Here is an 18623-nt window from a genome sequence, read left to right as displayed (position 1 = left end):
AAAGCGGGCTCAATTCGCACCTTATCGTCTTTGAAAGCCTTCTTGGAAGAGAGATGATTTCTCTCTTCTAAGGGAGGAGCTGAGCGAAGGCCCCTTTGAAATCACTGACCCAGATGAAGCGACACCCGAGCCCCTGTGCCCGCTGCAGCCGCTACAGCCACACTGCTCTCCTTTCAGCAGCGTTTTGCTCGGAGGAAATGAAAGCATCGGAAAAGGAAACGGGGCTGAAAAGGCTCAGCTCCCAAGCGAGCGGGCTTTTGTTTTCCCATTGTGCTAGCCCAGCTGAGCCTGTTTTGGAGCAGAGCCCTTCTGCAGCTGGGCCCAAAAACAGCAGCCAAAGAGAAACCCCGGCAACCGTCAGTGCAAAAGGAGAGGGATGTGCAGAGCCTGCAGCGCTCCGGCTCAGTGGGGAGGAGAGGTGAGGGGCTGCTTCTACACGTCCTAAGTGTTGTTGGGGCCAAAAGTGTCTTTGGAAAAATGCTGCTGCACATTGGTGATGTGTGTGCTGCTTCACACGTGGAGCTGGAGGTGTATCTGACACTTCTGCCAAAATCCTTCCACAAGAGCATGCCTAAAACAGCTGGGCAAGAGTGAGCATTGTCCGGAGCAGTGCCCTGCTAGCTTGGTGTTGGCACAGGGACAGCACTGCCTTCTCTTTCAGTAAGCAAGGGGTGAAACTCAGCCCAGCTTTCCCTGTGTGCTCTGCTGGGGGAATGGTGTGATGGTGTGCAACCAGTAACGGGGTGCCTCTAGTTGGGACCCCATTGCTCAGAGGTTGATATAAAAAGGGATGAGTCTGGAGGAGACAGAGGGGAGAGGGCAAGGGATGGCAACACCTGTGTTTGAAGATGTCCCTCTCTCTATATCAGTGATAAACCTGTGGCAACCAATATTTTGGAGGTGGTGAGGTTGCCTCACGGCTTTTCTTACAGAACAGATCTGCTGGAAGTGTTAAGCAGTGCTTGATGCAAAAGCAGCACCGGACTCACAGGGATGCTGAGCTTTGCCATATACCTACTGCAGCTGGGCTCATGGTCCCCTATTAGACTCCATCTGCTTGAGCTGAAGGTGCTGTTGTCTGCTGTGACCAAAAGGGCCGCCTCTGATGTTGAAGCTGCTGTCAGCCCAGCTGGCACAGCAGAGGTGGCAGAAACGTTTTCCTCTCTCTTGGGTGAAGCTGTAGAATGATGCCTAAGGACTGTGCCTTTCAAGAACCCTGCTGAGTCTCTCGTGGCCTAACTCTGAAGAGCATGACATGACTGAATCTGGGCACACAAACTCCAGTGCTTATGGTGATTTATTCGTTCCCAGACTGAGGACTTGTCTCCCCGAATTCTTACTTTAATGAGGCTGTGATCACAGAATCATAAAATGGCTTGGTTTGGAAAGGACCTCATAGACCATCTGGTTCCAGCCTCTTGTCGTGGGCAGGGTTGTCACCCATTAGATCAGGTACCAGATCATAACAAAAGGATTCTGCCTGCTAACCCTGCTACTTAACACTGCCACTGCTGCTAATGACTTTAAGAGCAGAATAACATTGCTGTTGTCATTGCCCTGTCATGCCAATGTCTGTGAGTGAGGGATCCTGCTTTAGTTTTCCAGTCTCGTAGCATTTGGTGAATATTTGATGGCCCTTCGTCCTGGATTTGTGTTATTGCATGAATGTTTTTATAAATTTTTGGAGAGAGGGCTTTTACGCTGCATAATTACTGAGGGGAAAAAGGCTTGATCCTTAACGGCTCCCCAAAGTAAATAAATTAAAAGAACCGGCACTGGAAAATTTCTCTTTATGCTAATGATAGGAGAGACTGATGACTTGGGGCCTCTGAACTCCTGGAGTCAAACAACATCGCTTCCACTTCCTGAAATGAATTTTTCTTAAAGGATCTGCATGTGTTTTCTCCAGCTGATTAAGGATCTACAATGTTTTATTCATGCGCAACCTGGGATTATCAGCAGTGTTTTACATTTCAAACCAACCATTGCCAAGACTTCCTCAGCTCAGGGAAGCTGTGTGCTTCCTCAGCGCAGCTCGAGGCTATTCCTAGAAAAGGTGGCACAGCTATTACTGCTTGTTACCCTTGCTCACTAACCTCTGTAATGAACTGTACAGCCTTTGCTGGCTCATTTGCCTTTTTTTTTTTTCTTTCCCTTTTTAACATTCCCAAAACTCTATGGCAAGTGATCATCTTTGTATGAGTCAGTGCTGAAGCAGTGAATTGTCAGATTTTATCCAAAGAAGGAGCTGCACGTCGGCACAGGATGAAGCATTTCTTGGATGTACGTGAGTATCTCGATAGCCAGCCAGGCTGTTTCTGCCTGACCTGAGGCCACACGGAGCTCTATGGTGATCACTTCCATTTCCAAAGTGTCACCATTCCTATGAGCAAAAAATTTCCCCCTTGGTGCAAACCCCAAAGGGACAGAATGCAGCAAGTTCTGATCACTAAAGAGAGGGAGTGGTCCATTGCATTTGCAAATAATAAAGTCCCAACTGCTGAATCTCACTGAAGTCAGTGGTTGCAACAGAGAGTAATTCAGCTGTCTGAGGGAGATACATGGAGGAAAGCCCAGGTCTCCAGCTGCATGGTTACCACACAGCAAAGAGAGTTATATATTAAAATTGTAAGACTGTTTAAGCGCTCCGTAATTAACTGCTGTCTATTTAACCAGACAGCTAAAGCAAGTTAATTCGCTGTCAGTTAGGAGACTTATTAAGCATCTGCAGGTTTTTCTTTTTAACAATTTACTGGTCCATCATTAACTACCCTAGATTATCTTGTCAAATTGATAATTAAATGCCTCAAAAATTCATTACAGACTCAATATATTAATAGGAATATAATTAAGTAATGTTTGCTTATGCGATCTGGAGTTTATTACCTGCATGCTGATTTATCTCCAAGGCATTTACTAAACCTTAGCTGTAGCCTATTCAGAATCAATACAGGCCCAGGAGTCAATAAACACCGCATTAGATGCAAACAAGCTGTTTAATTGGGAGAACGCATTGAAGTTGTCTTCTGGATCTCCTGTGAGTTTGATAAGAGAAGTGTGATCTTCGAAGCACCAACCAAAACTCGTGGTTGCTATTTTATGGCTGGGTCGGAATAATGCCTGAAGAACTGGCATGATTTTGTTGCCTGTTTGCATTGGGTTCTGTAGTCTGTAGGAAGCTGCCTAAATTGGCCTTTCTGTGCTTATAAGTTGGTGCGAGGGTAAATCGGAGCTTCTATTTTATATCAAAAGCTGAAGCTAACTCTTCTTGTCCTGCTTGAGAAAGATGACAGCCGAACCATTCCCTTACATTTGTAAGCCCTTGAACTTTGCACATAAGGTGGATTTTTCAGGGACCGTAAAAGTCCCTTCATTAACTTTATTAAGTTTGAATTATGGGAAACTTTTATTTTTTAAAACAGGAGGGAAGCAATGCTTCTTCTGCTCCAAGTAACAGAGAAGATGGAACAAAACAGCATAGGCCTGCTGTATGCAGAACTTAAGGGAAACTGTGTGCACAGCTGTGCTTCAAGACATCGGCTTGCAGTTAAGATACGTTATCACTGGTTACCATCTGCCAGGATTAACCAACCTGCAGCTCGGCTATTGATCAAGATAATAAACCTGGGGGGATGTGGCCACCCTTCCTCTGCAGCTGTGTGTGCCTCATCATGTTGTGGTGTCGGTGGGAGGAGGTGTCTGGACCCCGGGGTGCACCCAAAGCTGCACCCATCCACGGAGCCATCTCGTGGGGTTTCTGCAAGCTAGAGCTCCGGGTTTGGTTTTGTGGCTTTCTTGATAATTGTGAAGACTGGGGAGTTCCCGTTAAGATGGGCTCGAGCTTGTGTGTACGTATATAAGAAATTCACGATTTAAGGATAAATAGTAAGTTGGGTTATTTCGATTCACAGCATCACATACCCCATGAAAAGAGACTGTAAATGGTTAAAGTAGAATCATAGAGTACCTGAGTTGGAAATCCCCCAAAGGGATCATCGAATGCAACTCCTGGCTCCACACAGGACTACCTAAAAATTAAACCATATCAGAGCATAACAGCATTGTAGCAGTCCTCTCAGGGACTTGAACTTCCCTGTGCTGTTCAGTGGTGTTACGAAACAGCTGTATCGTCCTCAAGAAGATATTTGGGTGCTCCGTGGCCGTGATTAGGTGAAATTAATGTCTTATGTGCCATATCGACATTTTGGTCGTACTTCTACCCCTTGGGAGTGACTATTATTGCTTTGCTGCCCTGCTCCCCCTTTCCAGGAGGAGGCAGAGGAAAGAAGCTGGCAATATATCAGATGGTTTTCCTTTTTCTCCACTGTTAAACTGACATTAATGACAACCAACCTATGATGGAGTGTGTGAGTACAGAGCGGAATCCAAGATAGCTCTGACATGTGACTGATTTGTGAGCATGTCTCTGGGATTTCATTTTTAATTTTTTTTTACCTAACATAGAGCTAATTCAGTTTTGGTTTTCACTCTTAAATATATTTGGGCTGTTTTCTTTTCGAAACTGGTATAAAAACTGGCATTCTACAGTCTGAATTATACGAGAAGCTGGCCAGAACCAAGCTAAGCATTCCTGGAGCAGAGTTCCCAGCAAACGTGTTTGTGTGTGTGCAGCCCTCAGTGTCTGCCAGGTTCTTCTATAAAGTGTTTATGATACTTAAGATTATTAAAAAAAAAAAGAAAGCTGGATTTTCATCTGAAAAACATGCAGTTCCAGGGAAGCCTGCTTGCTGGAGGAGCAGATGTGAGGGCTGGTATCTACAGGGCGTTTTTCCACGCGTTCTGTGTGTGTGCATCATCCTTCCCTTCATCTGTCTGGATGCAGAGCCTCGCAGGTCCTGACCAGGAATGCAGAACTGTTGTAAAATTCACACATGCTTGTCTTCTAAGAGCCTTTGCATGGGAAATTTGGTTAGGAAATATTTTCCTGCTTCATCCTTCTCTGAGCTTTACTGGAATTAAAGCTGAACCAAACTTTTCTGAAAACTCTGAAATGCTTCAGTAACTTCTATTTGTTTTCCTCATGCCTCTGTACTTGGTTTCTGGCAGGACCTGAAAGCAGCACTGAGTCACTCAGTAAAGAAGCCTATTTTGACAGCATCCCCCTGGCCTAAGCAGGAAGTTCTCAAAGTCTGAAGACATGGAGAGTTCTGGATCTCGTATGGTTAAAGCCCAGATGTGCAAACCCTGAGAAGTGCTTAAACTTTTGAAAATGTTTAGACCATGCAAAACTGGCAGTACCAAGAACTTCATCTGTCACCAGAGTCAACCAAAAAGGTGGCTGCAGCACAAATCCCCAGTCTTAGAGCCACATTCTTTGAAGTTCTGTTCTCTAACATGACTATTTTTAACAAAGAAAAGGGGGACAGTGGGGAGAAGCTCCATCTTACCAAATCTGCAGGCTTCCTGTGTTCTGAGTCATAGCTGCTGGCTGCACTGACAAAAGCAAGCTTTTTTAATTTGATTTCTATCCTCATTAGTACAGTAGAGGAGGCACAGCAAAGACAGAGACAGCAATAGGATTGTGCAAGCATCAACAAGATGATAAATGGGTCCATCAGTTTTCCTTGCTGGGAATAACAATAAAGAGAAGCCCAACTTCTCTCCCAGATCTCAGCAGGAGTTTTGCAAGGTAGAAATTGGGCATGGGAAGGAAGGAGGCCGGGAGGAAGAGGTGGAAAGTTGTTTTTCAGTAGAAGAGAGATGTATCTATGAGCATTCAGCGTATCACCATTGTTTCTCTGTACGACATCATGCCAGTGTTGCTCTACATAAAAGAGGCACTGAAGCAGATCCCTCTGCAAACCATAAATCTGACAAATGGGCATTTCCCAGCAGTGCTTGCATGTGATGTGATGCTAAGGAAGGCACAGAGGTGGTCACCCCGTGTGAATTCAACCACCTGCTTGTGTCTTCTGTGACGAGGAAGGAAGAGAAAAAAGTGAAGGATCGAAAGGGGAAGAGCTGGGTCTCTTGGTATTTGCTAGCTGTATGGTGCCTGCCATGAACAAGTCAGCGCTTGTTAGCACTTCCTACGTGGTGGGATGTGGCACACCACACTCCTCACCCCGTGCACAGAAGAGGAAATTGCTGATAACTGTGATAGTTTGCTGTTGGGCTACCTCACCTCAGTTATCTAAACTGCTGTAAAATACATCAAGGTGAAGAAAGGGCCCTTTCGGTTGCATGCTAAATATCACCCTGCTTTCTGTACTCCAACATTATCTGTTGCTGTTCTTCACTGTCAAGCTGAGTTCTCGCCCCGAAGCAGTTGTATTTCAGCACTGAATACAGCAATTCCTAACACGTGAATGGATGTATGCCTTACACTCCCACAAATCTCCATTAGAGTTTATTTTATAGCAGTTCCTACCTTTGTGTTTGCAGAAGTCTTTGGGTACCATCTGGGAAAAGCTGTTCTTTGTTAAATTCCCCTTTATTCCCTTTGGGTTATATTTTTAAGGCAGGAGATGCTGAAGGATGTTCTGAGGACGGTAAAAGCAGCTTGAAATGAAGATGTAGGAGGAAAAGTACTCAAGCTGTTTTTCTGCTTTTGCAATTGAAAGGAATCTCATGATATAGCAAATTTTCAATGGCACAAGAAATTCTGCTGTCTACTTCAACATGGCACTATTAGGCCAGCAACGGGGGAGCAGCTGCTCAGCCATTGTATAATTGACATCACTGATAATGACCTTGGATTCGTAATTAAGGTTCATGAGGATCAGAAAGTGGGGGAAAAAAAAAAAACAAAAAACAAACCCTGTCCTTACAAAAAAATGATGTAAACAACTGCGTGAGTGAGTACATTGGAACACAACTGAGGGCTGAAGAAATCCTGCCAGACCCAGGGCCCTGCAGGGGGTGAGATGTGGGTGCCAGCGCTGTGAGAGTTTCCAGCTCTGTCCTGGTGATGCTGAGCAGTTGACCATAAGTGCTGACATTTTAGGAGGAGGTCAGAGAAGCTGAGATTAGAACATGCTGCTGAAAACAACAGGAAGAAAAAAAAACAAAAAAAGGTATTTTTGCTGGGAATGAATGAACAGGTTCATGGCAGTAACACCGAATCTGCAGCAAAGCATGCTGCCTCCAAGTGTAATCAGTGCCTCAAAAACACATGCTGGCACGTGTTGCATGTCGATACCTCCTTTATCATACATATTTGAGAGCTCAGACTTCAACTGCCACCTGAAATGAGCACTGTGGTTTTCTTTCCCCACTCAGTGGGTTATTTGGTTGTGATTCTGTATCCTTTCCTGAGGCTCTTTAGAGTCCCATGTAACTTTCATTCTTTTCTCTTTCTAGCAAAAATATATTTCAGGAAGTTCCATAATTGCACATGTCTATATGGTGAGGTTTGGCACAGAAAACTTGATGTGAGGTTGGCTTCTTTTTTCTTCCCTTTCAACTTACAATGTTTAAATTGGGTTCCTACACAGATTCAAAAAACACATTCTGCTGGGTCATGCTGGAGCTTTGAGTCATAACTTTTGTTAAATGGGGAAGAAAATCCACCAAGTATTATGCTGCAAACAGACCTTATGGAGAATCCCACACTATTCCTGTGTGTAGAGAATTTGCCATCCAATTTTTGTTGTGCATTTTGAACTACAAACCTGCAGGCAAGCATGGCAATGCTCAGAGTTCAGCAGAACTTGAGTACTCTGGGTTTTGTTTGGGTTGTGCTTTATTAGACTTTAGGCTATTAAGGGAGGGGACTCCAATTTCCTTTAATAAATAATGTTTGCGTGCACTTGGGAAATGCCAATCATGTTTTGCTGACTACTGAAGCCTAATGCATGAGAAATGTAAAGCTGGATGAGCACTGTTTTATTCCAGAGTTTGAGTTGCATTCTTGGATGGGGTTACAAGCCTTTTTTGCTGTGAGGTAGGAGCTCTGAAGCAATGCCTTTCAGAGCTGCCTCGAAACAGCACTAAATGGCTGCTTTCATGAGACTGATTCTTAATCAGAAGGCGCCTGGTACCTTATGGAAGATGGATCCTGTCAAGCCAGACTTGGGATTATTTGTGATGAAATTAAAAATATGGTCAATAAGATACTTGTGGTTTGAGACTCATGAAAAATATTTGTCTTGGTACTCAAAATACTTAAGCTAGAATGATTCAAAATCAATGTGGAAGAGTAAAAGGATTAAACTGGCTTGGAAACACATCCCAAAACATAATTGTAAACAGGAAATCTGAACGAAGTGGGTGTATTTCTCGTGGGGTCTCCAAGATTCTTTTGTAGCCCTAAATGACCAAATGTTTTACAAATGGCCAAGCAGAAAACAGCAGTCAGGCACCAGCGTGGCACATGAGACAAAGCCTGGTCAGGGCCACACAGCACTCAGGGCTGCTTGGTGAGCCGGGCAGGTGAAGCACCACATTCTCCAGTGACCTCACGCCCAGAGAGGAAGGTCTGGTGAAGCCAAACTCCTTTCTGCTGCAGCCGGAGCTCCTGGTGCAGTCCAAGAGCATGTGATCCTTGAGGGAAAACAGCACAAACAGTGATAAAATACTTGAACTGCAGCTGTCCCCTATGAGAAGCCTATTAAACAGACAACGCTGTCAGGGTGCCATTGATCTTGTCTGGCTCTCCAGTCCATATGAGAAGAGTCATCAATACAAGGATGGGACCTACTGGTTATGGGTGAGATTGCGCTAGAAAAAGTTGAAATGCGGAAGAGAAGTTGCTTATGGCATGTGAAGAATGGGGCTGTTCTAGACAGGACGCCAGGAGGTCTTTGACCTCCTAGTCAATGAAAAAAGGTCCTTTTTTAGGCTCCTAAGTATGCCTGGATTCAGACAAAGTGGAGTTTGCTCCAGCCGAGCTCCCAGCCGTTTTCCCTGCTGATGAGTTTTCCTGTTTACTCTCATTGCACAGGGTGGACTGGTGGAGCTTACACTGACTTGGGCAGTGTAGAGGAAGTTAAACGTAGCATCTGAAAGAATAAAGAATGAGGATTAAGTACTGCGCAGGCTGTGGGGCTGAGTTAAGGCCATTAGTTGCAAGAAAGAAATGGTAGTGGTAGGCATGTCCAGATCTGAGTGTATCTGGCAGCTACAGGGCTGCAGGACCTCCTGGCTCTAGATAAAATAGAACAGTGCTTCCAGAGCTCCCTAAAATACTCTTCCATCAAAACTAATGAACAGATAAACCTTGCAGTCATCCTTGCTATCTGCCAGTGCAAGAAACTAGACAGGTAACAACACCACTTGAAGCCTGATCCACCTCTGTCAGAGCATACACAGAGTAGGCACAGAAGATTGACAGCTTCAAGTTTGCCCATCTGAGATGTGAAGCATGATCAAGTATGGTTACTTGAGGAGGAAATAAGGGTCAAGATGGGCACGCATGTCCACACGTGGTTTATAAAACTGGTGATTTGGTTGTCTTGGCTCTGTGACGATGATGTCCCTACTGATGGAGCCTTCTCCTGCCTCACCTCCCCATGCTGGCCGGCTGCAGGTTTTGTTTTGTTTTTTTTTTTCCTTTTTAAGGGCTTATAAAAGGCTGTTTAGTTTTGCTTTTAAAGGGTGAAGAGGGGAAAAAACAGCTTCCAGAAAAAACAACAGCTCAAGCTCCAGGAGCCAGATCTTAGCATGAGAACCCGACCCACTGTAGGGGAGGGCTGTGTCAGATCACTGCATGCTCCAGGAGCAAGAATTCAGTGCCTGCTGAAAAGCCACAGAACTCAGACCCTATTTGAAAGAGTAACATCTTTGATATAAAAAAACAAAAACAAACAAACAAAAAGAGTCCCATCAACCAGCCAATAAAAAGCCTCAGACATACAGGATCTCATTCATGGTGGGAGGGATTTAGTGGAAGTATTTTCCTTCTTTAAGGTTTGGCACAGCCTTAAAGGAGTCTCTTTAAAAGCTTCCAGAGCCGATTATATTTTGGATTGTGTTTCAAATCACCCTTCCCCCACCAAATTTGGTGGGTCCTCAAACAAGTTCCCAGAATAAATTAGACATAACGGTAGCGGGATTTTTTTTTATTTTTTATTTTATTTTTTCTTGAGGAGGAGGAAGGAATAAATGACACCAAATTCTGTAATGGAAAGAAAAAAAATAGTGTGTATCGGAAACTGCTGCTGAGTGACTCATGCTGCCGGACAAACGGAACCTCACTCATCACTCCATCTTCATCCTCCTCCTCTGGTGAGAGAAAAAGTCTTGGAAAAATATCAGCACCCCCCCACCCTGCTGCTTCTCCCGTGGCATCTGTACTCAGGGAAGCAGTCCAAGCCACAGCAATGGCTTCATGTGCTTCTTGGGGCAGGCTTTTTTTTTTGTGTGTGTGTGTTGTTTTAATGGCCAACTAGGAAAAGCCTCTGAGGTGACCTTGGAAAAATGTATGCACCAAAGGAAAAAGTTTTTTTTGGGGGGGAGCACTGGAGTTCGTGTGTGCTGTATGTTTGGAGGGTTGTGGTTTTTTTTCCTAATAGCATTTTTCCAAATTTCCACTGAAATAAATTTGCAAGTTATTATTATTATTTTTTTTACGAGTGGGAAGAGAAGGGAGGATGCGCCGTGTGAAAGGCAGAAGGAGCTGGGCACAGCTCCGACTTCAATAAATGCTGCGTCATAGGAGTGCAAAGGGTTGTGCAGGGGAAGGGTGGGACACACAAAATCACTGTTTCTCCTCTCTTCAGGAGAGTAACCAGCATTTTTATGCAACATCTGAACAGTATACAAATCAAATATGTTTTCATTACCACAGAATTGGGGGGAGTCTTCCCCACCTCCCCCCCAGAAATAACCAAAACATCTTCTGCAAATGTTTGGCATGTTTGGCACTGTCTACCAGAAGGCCACTTAAAATGCATTTTTTTCTGACTGCCAACTGCATCCAGCCCAGCTGTAGGCACAGGGAAGCATTCACCAGCACAGCCCCTGCCCAGCAAATGCCTTTTCAGCTGTGGGGAGGCTGGGCTAAGCAGGTAGATGCAATGGCTGTGTTCCACCAAGCTACAAAAGCTCGCTCGAGGAGATGCTGTGTCTTGTTTGTTGTTCACAAACAGGTTAGTTCTTTACTTCTCCCTTCATCCTCAGTTTTGGGCTTGAGTTAGATTGTGCACTGGCTGAAAATGGCCACGTAGAGGTACTATGCTATGTTCTGTCATGCTGTTTGTGATTGTTTTCTCCACAGCTGAGGTTGTTGTCATCCCGTGATGCCTCTTTCAGTACAGCTACTTAGCCTCCACATCTTCCCATTATATGGCTATGGTCTCCATCTGGCACCTCTCCAAACCACTTTTCTTCCTCACCAGCTCAGGTTTGTGCATCATGGTGTCTGCAGAACTGCAAGAGTCCCCAGGATACTTAAAAGGAGTGATGCCAAAAGTAGAGAGTGGCCTGTGACAGCAATTTGGGGCAGCCACAAACCAAGTGAGGGCAATGGTTTTCTTTGCCCAATTGACACCCTGTGGGGATAAGTACACAAAACCTGCCCTTTCAACAAGGGACATCTTCTCCTTTTGTTGGCATATAGCAACCTTGGAGCTCCTTTCCTCACCCACAGTGCTTCCCTGGGATCATGAAGCTCCATCCTTGTTCTGTTCCTTGCACAGCTGGGGCAACAGCAAGCCCTACTCCTACACCCCAGTGCCCGTAGGCCAGAGACAAGCCCCAACTGCCTTCCCCAGCTGAGCCTGTAAGCAATTGCTGAACAGTAAATGACTTTCAGCTGTGTTAACTGTATTAACCATGGACTGTGTTAACCATGGGTGGTGCTGCCCTGAGAGATAGGTGCAGGGAGTAGTGGCTCTACTTAAGGCAGTATCTGCTAACCCCTCTTGGATCATGAATGGAGTGGGGATGGATGGGAGGGAGGGAGAGTTGTGTTGAGGTGGTGCCATTGGTTGTGGTCTTCAGGAGTGTTGTGTCTGTGCTGGTGGCCCTGAAAAAGCCTTCTTGACTGTAAGTGTGAGGGCTTCTCTGTCTCCTTCATTTCCCTCATTCCACAGGAAAGCAATCATGGTATCAAGTGTTTCCTAATAACTTTTTAGGCTGATGACTAATTTTTTAGCCATGTTGAAGGAGGGGTGTAGTAGTTTGACATTAAGCCCTGCTGTGAAATAGGTGGCTAAGTGAGAAAGGCACCAATGAATCTGTGCAGGAGGGAGGCTTTTGAAATATTCCAGTTTTGGCAAAATCTCCATTGAGAAGCCAAAACTAATCCATTGCTGGATAGAAATCTATAGAAAAATGAGCTTTGCTGGAGCTGATGTTTGTGGCCTTGCTTCTCTGTCTGTGGGAGGGAGACCTAAGCAACTTGCTCTCAAATCCCTCATTTTACCCTGGGTGAGGTATTGGATTTCAGTTTGGGCTTTGCAGATGGACCCCAAATGAACTGGAGAACTTTTGAAAATTGCAGGGAAATCAGATGTGGGTTTGGATCCCAAAATTCCCATTCCTTGCAAGGAGTCATCAGAATGCTTCCTTAGAGGCTCTCAGCACTGTGGCCCAGTCACAGACTCTGAGGTGCTTTCTTTGGCATGAGCTTGCAGCTCAGCACCCCAGGTTTACAGTCCCATATGCCTATCACTCGCTCCAGGCAGGTCTGCACTGCGCCTCTCCTGCTGCAGTCCTCTGAGGTTGTAGGATGATGAGGAGAGCAAGAGTGAGATGAAGTCAGCTTTCTGTGTAAATCAGCTGATGCATTGTATAAAACGCAGGTCTAGGTTTTGAACCTAGAATTTTCTTTAATAACAAACCAGGGTCAATGAATGCAAAGCCTCATGCAGAGCCTTTTACTGTGTTAGTCATAGCTTGAGTCCTTTGTGTTCCCACTTTTAATGGTAAGTATTATCCAGCAAGCCTTGTTATAGCGTGGTCTTTGGAGAGTGTGGAAGTTGGTAATGATGGTTTCTGAATGCTGTTCCAGAGATCGCTGCTACAATTCACAGCAGATAATAGGAGCCACAGCCAGACAGATAATAGAACTGACTGAGATCCATTTATTGCTAAGAGACTGTCTGAATATTTGTACATAGCCTGAGCCACCCCACCCTCCTTCATCACATTTCTGAGGAGGGGGGAGGGGGAAGGAGGGAAGCACGACAAAAACAAAACAGAAGCCTAGGGCTGAATAGGGAGGAAATAAGAGATTTGCAGACTGATTCTTATATATATATATTTATAGCTATTTTTATAACCCTTGCCATAACTGAGCCAAAACACTGTAGGTTGCTAATGCATTTATGGCCTGCCTCTACAAGTGGAATTGTGGGAAGACTGTGGGGAGCAAGTGGTGGATAGTACCCATCCTGTCTGAAGCCTAAGGTAACATCTGATTGCAAAGTCATCTTTCCTCCCAGGCAAATGGACAGAATGCTGGAAGGTTTCTGTGATGGGCTGCAGGCAAAGCTTGAAGTCAGGGATATAAGAGGTAGTCAGGCTAGGGGAGCTTGACCCAATTCAGAGCAGCATAGTTTACTGCCACTTGGAGTTTTCTTGATCTTCACAACTTAGGCCTTGCAGAAGCTGGCTGGAGAGGCAATTCACGTGTGTCAAAATGCCTATCTGTCATTCAAGATACTTGGGGGTTTTGGTGTTTGACTGACACCCCCCACACACGTCTGTCTGCCTAGGAAGTATTGGCAGTTCTCATAAAGCATAAAAGTTTACTGCTTTCCAGGGTATCTTCTAACGTGGTGTTTGTGCGTGTGGAGAGTAAAAATATTTGTTTCTCACTCTAATGAGTGCAGTCTGTCTTTCAAGAGAACCCTTGGCTGTCTTAGTCCCTTTCTTATGCCTCTGTGATCCATGTCAGCTGTTTCTAGGATGCTTTCCTTGAGGGGTAAGGAACAGGAATGTCCAACTCACCAACGAAGGCAGTAGTGATATTGCCTTCTCTTCCTATTTCATTGAGGTGATAGAGAACTTCTGTTGTAGTGCTCCTCTTCCCAGCTCTAAGGAAGATCTCTGTTCTGAGGACAGCAGCTTTGGTGTGGTTTGACTGATGACCACTAATGACTCACTGCAGCAAACCTGGCCACACTAATGGAGGAGGTGATGCTCTGATAGAAGTTTTCAACACCTGTTTGCTGAGTGATAACTGGCTTGGTTTCCTGGTCTCCTCTGTCAGTGCAGGTTTGGATGCAGCCAGTAAGTAAATGCATCCTTGTCCCCACCTTACCTTTTGCTTTGAAATGCTTCTGTTATAGCGTTGAGTACAAGTCATAGTGTTGAGTACACGTCTCTGAGCCTGTGATCTGAGGTTCTCATGGCTCCCAGATGTTGAAGCTGCTCAGCTGGTGTAGAGTCCTTGCCAAGAATGTCTGCTGTGACCTTTTCTTTTTATGATCTGCTCTTTTTTGCCTTCAACTCAGAGGTGCTAAGGCCTTTACTGAACAAACAGTTTGTAATGAGTCTTTCTTGCCCTGTTCTTTGGTGGTTACTTAATCTGTTCTGTTCAGTAGCCATCCAAGTTAGACTTGCCCCAATGAGGGGAAAAAATAAACTGCTTTCATGTGCAAACATGTGTAGATCCAAGTCTGCTCCTATCTAGGGTCTATAAGCATGCAGATGAAGGGGATCAGGACTTGGATTGTAAACAAGGACTTGGGCTCTGTTCTTGGCTCTTAACTGTTGTGCCACCTTGTGCAATTGTGTTGGCTTTCTCTGTCATGTGGATTGCGAGCTGCTTTAGAGAGGGGCCTTCTCTATGCTTCGGAATGATTGCTGAGGATTGACCACTACCCCTGACAGAGGACAGGGAGGAGACAACAGTAACTCTTACAGTCGCCTCTCTGGGTGCGGATGTGTGTGTACAATGGTAAAAAATACAGCTGGGTGCTCACCCAGCCCTGTGTACAGCAGGTACCCCATACTGGGGGCTCCTGATATTCCACATGCTAATCTAGAAATAAGTAAGAGTACCTTATTGCAAGACCAGAACGTAGGAGTCTCTATCATGCCTTTTTTCATCCACCCCTTTCACGCTGTCTTTGCAGGCCAGAGATATGTAATGGGACATATTGCACAACTTGAGAAGAGCTCTGCAAAATTCCCAGTGTCTTGAGAAGGTTAATGAAGGAATGTTGTTACCCAGCTGGATGGAATACGTTTTTTGTCTTGGAGACCCTTTCGTCTTGTGAGACTTCCCTGGGGAGACTATGTGGAATAATGCTTCTGTTAGCATCAAATTCTGGTTTTGAAGCATTTCCTGAGGATTTTGTGGAAGGAGGAGGGATGAATTTTCCTCTCTGTAATGTGTTGTATATAATGCCAGCATTTTGGGACCGATTGGTTGATCTTAGACCCTTTTCAGATTAAAGATCCCACCAGTTTTCTGCAAAGAGAGCATTAGCTTTGCTTGTTGTAGACTCTGTAGAAAGGGTCATGTCAAGACCATAGGGAAGGTGTTAAGAAAACTGGAGTCACTCTCTTAGTAAGAAACGTGCTAATCACAAAATACACAGGTAAATATAACATTAAATTTGGTCTACTCAAGGATGTTCTGTTACTTTAACTGAAATTTATAGTTTCTTAGTGGACATTCCTTGACTTCAAGGTCCATCTACTGCATTCATTCACATGCACTTAGACTCACCTATCAGAACTTCATAGTTCTCAAAGTTCTTAATTCTAGACTGAATAAGAATGCTCTGAGCTGTGTCCAAGAACAATATCTATATAGTTTAAATATCATTTTGATGATAAAAATCCCTATTCTAGAGGAATGAGTTCTAGGAAATCTTGCATTAATGTCATGCATTACACTTTTAAAATTTTGCTCTTAGGCGCTTAAATATAAACTCAGGAGGAGCTTTAAGGAGGAAGCAAAAATCAGTTTTCTTTAAAGCTTGGGATCTGGTGATGACTGTGGTCACCTAACCCCAAAGGCTGTGCTTTCCTAGTGATCAGGGAGACCTGACCTCTAAGTGCAGATGTGACCAAGGGAACTTGTGGACCACAGGCAAATTCTCAGGCCTTGCTTTCTCCAAAGCAGAATGGGTGAATCGGTTCTTGGAAACGTGGGTAGTTCTTATTCTGTATGCCTGAGGCTGTCAAAACGTGTGTGTTCTACCTGCTCCTTTTTTTAAAAAAATCAGATTCTGTTTTTTCAGAGAAAGAAGAAAGGTAAAGTGCGCTGGAGGCAAGCAAAGGGCATCTTCCTGTGTAATTTTTCAGTTTGACCCTGAAGTGACATGAAATATGCTCAAATCCTTCTTCATGTACAAGATCTTGAACGATACCTTGCCTGTGCATACCCTGTATAGTGAGTATATGGTGCTACCTCAGTAAGGTAAGAATGTATCAGCATCACTATAGCAAATACAAAACGAAATCCTGGTTGAAGTCCAAGACCTGAACATGAATTTGCCTGCAGAAATGATCTGAAATGCTGTGTAAAAAATATGGCTGCCTAGAGGGATGGACGTGACCACCCAGAAACTCCCTTTGTAGTTAGAAACTTAGGGCACAAAATACAGAGCTTTTCACTTGTTTTGGCTACCAAATGCATGTGTTCATTCAATTCAAAAACAAAGCATCCAAAAAACCCTTCCTGACTTCATTGGCCTGAAAGAAGGGATCTGTGTTTCTTTCATTCTAGATTTGACAAGTATGTTAAATGTGAAGAGTAAGCAGAAGGCTGTAGTATGTCATCTGATTAATTTCAACTTTTATTATTGTTGATGGTGGAAGGCAAAGCACGATGTAATAGCTATTAATAACAGCACTTAAACAATGACAAATTTATTTGAATTTGTACTTTTAGAAGTCTGCAGTGGAGTCAGTACCTGAAGAATTGGGGCCTACTATCACTCTTCCATACTGGTCTTACAGATTCTTTGGGCAGTTAAACAACAGTTTAAGGTATCTTATTTTTTTTTTTTTTTCCTGCCTGTTTACATTAAGCCCAAGATAACAGACTGAAAGCTGTCACTATCCAGCGAACTGCAAGGCAACCCAGACTGTGTGGTGATTTATGAGTTAAACAGCAAGAAAATCAGTCTGTGATCAAAACCTGCCTAAACTGTTCTATGATGGAGCACTTGTGTATCACTGCTCTGAGATCATGCAACTTGCAACATTGTTGTGCAATGCAGTCTATGATATGGCATGCTTAGATGCTTGACCTCTGCCTCTGGTCTGGTTCATGTTTGCCCCTCATTATCTGCAGTCTTTAGTCCTGACTGGTCTGGGCACCAATAAGCCTTGTTGCTCAAGTCTTACTAAATGTCTCTTTGCACTGGATGAGACACCTGGGAGAACCCCTTCTGTTGCAAGTGGCCAGGAAATGGTGGAGACACCAAGGAATTAAATAGACCTAGAAGAAAGCCTGTCTTCCTGCCACTATAGAGTGATAGTGCATGAATGATAGTACGAGGCTGTTCCTTGTGACTCGCTCTTAAAAACACTACCTCCCCACTGGGAACAGACAGCCAATTGAAGCCTTGAAGTCCTCAAGCTTTTGCAGTAACATAGCCTGCTGCCTAGAGACTTATTGCAAGCTGAACCTTGTATATGGTAATATTTAAAATCATCTTAATGCCTACACTCAGCCAACCATCTTGACTGTTGGAGGCTGTATAGCTCAAGATGAGGAGCTCTGATTCTGAAGGAAGGTGCGGCCCGTTAGCTGTTCAGTTCCACAGACTGACTCTGCCTTGGGTTTAGACCAAATGCTTGTGCTGCAGCAACAAGGAAGAAGGACATGGCTAACAGAAATTGCAGTAAGGCAATCTGAGATGACCTCAGAAAAGATGCAGCCATAATTTCCTGAATCTGTAGCACAGTGAAGCTGTAATACCCACCCAAGAAAGCTGAATAATTTTTCACGATCCGATTTCCGCGTCTGCTTGTAGTCTAGGCAACTTGGTTTGCTATAGTGCTGGAGATAACTCAATGGTCTTGGGATTAATCTTGCTGATTAGTGTGCAACTATGAGTAATAGAGATCCATACGGTTCAGAAAGGGAAGATCCTAGTTGTTTTTGCCTAAAAATACAATCTACAGTTCAGTTCTTACAGCCAAAAAAGCTTTCATGATTCTAGGCAGAAGGTCTAGAGTTTACTTTGTCTCTATCTTTCCCCTGCTGTTACAGAGAGACAGATTTAACAGATCATTGCTCTGATCTGTTTAACACTTTCGACTTCCTATGAGTTCCCAGAAAGTGAATTTCATGTTTAGTTGCCAACTGAAAAAAAAAAAAAATACAGTGGGGGTCTCTTATTACAAGCTTTGAGTTTGATGGGCTACTAACTGATTCTGGCCGAGGAAAATCAGAAGGCTGCTAGCCAGGAAATATCCCTGGATAGAAAAGGAACTTTCCAGAGTATTTTAGATCCTCAGATAGTGTTAATGGACTGGGTTCCATGTTTTGGAGAATTTTACACTTGAAAATAAACTGAAGTGCAAAGGACAAAGAATTTAGTCATGGTAGCTTAAATTCTCTGCTTTTGAACCATCAGGAATGAATCATCAGGAGGGCAGGAAGCTCTCCTGGGGGTAATCCCATCCAAGACTTAACTGCCTCTGAATTAACCAAGTCCCCAAGCAGTCTGATACCACAGGATGCAGATGTTTTAGTTCTGGCAAGTAACGTGAAACTACAGGCCAAGATCAGGCTATTTCTTTTTTTT

The 18623-nt window shown here is 44.2% G+C and overlaps 2 long non-coding RNA genes across 2 annotated transcripts in view; both read left to right on the top strand.

The window, feature by feature from the left end:
* The window catches only part of LOC109369495, a 12121-nt gene extending 3128 nt beyond the window's left edge, over nucleotides 1-8993 (top strand). The window contains exons 3-4 of the long non-coding RNA XR_004160962.1: nucleotides 2186-2283; nucleotides 3423-8993. This is a non-coding gene — a long non-coding RNA (uncharacterized LOC109369495). The remainder of the gene's footprint in view (nucleotides 1-2185; nucleotides 2284-3422) is intronic.
* Nucleotides 8994-11736: 2743 nt separating this feature from the next.
* The window catches only part of LOC109369491, a 14241-nt gene continuing 7354 nt past the window's right edge, over nucleotides 11737-18623 (top strand). The window contains exons 1-3 of the long non-coding RNA XR_002118610.1: nucleotides 11737-11949; nucleotides 16104-16282; nucleotides 16757-16854. This is a non-coding gene — a long non-coding RNA (uncharacterized LOC109369491). The remainder of the gene's footprint in view (nucleotides 11950-16103; nucleotides 16283-16756; nucleotides 16855-18623) is intronic.

The sequence above is a fragment of the Meleagris gallopavo genome, chromosome 11 (assembly GCF_000146605.3).
Source record: "Meleagris gallopavo isolate NT-WF06-2002-E0010 breed Aviagen turkey brand Nicholas breeding stock chromosome 11, Turkey_5.1, whole genome shotgun sequence".
Taxonomy (NCBI): Eukaryota; Metazoa; Chordata; class Aves; order Galliformes; family Phasianidae; genus Meleagris; species Meleagris gallopavo.
The sequence above is the reverse complement of the archived record's forward strand: the minus strand, read 5'-3'. Positions and strand labels throughout refer to the sequence as shown.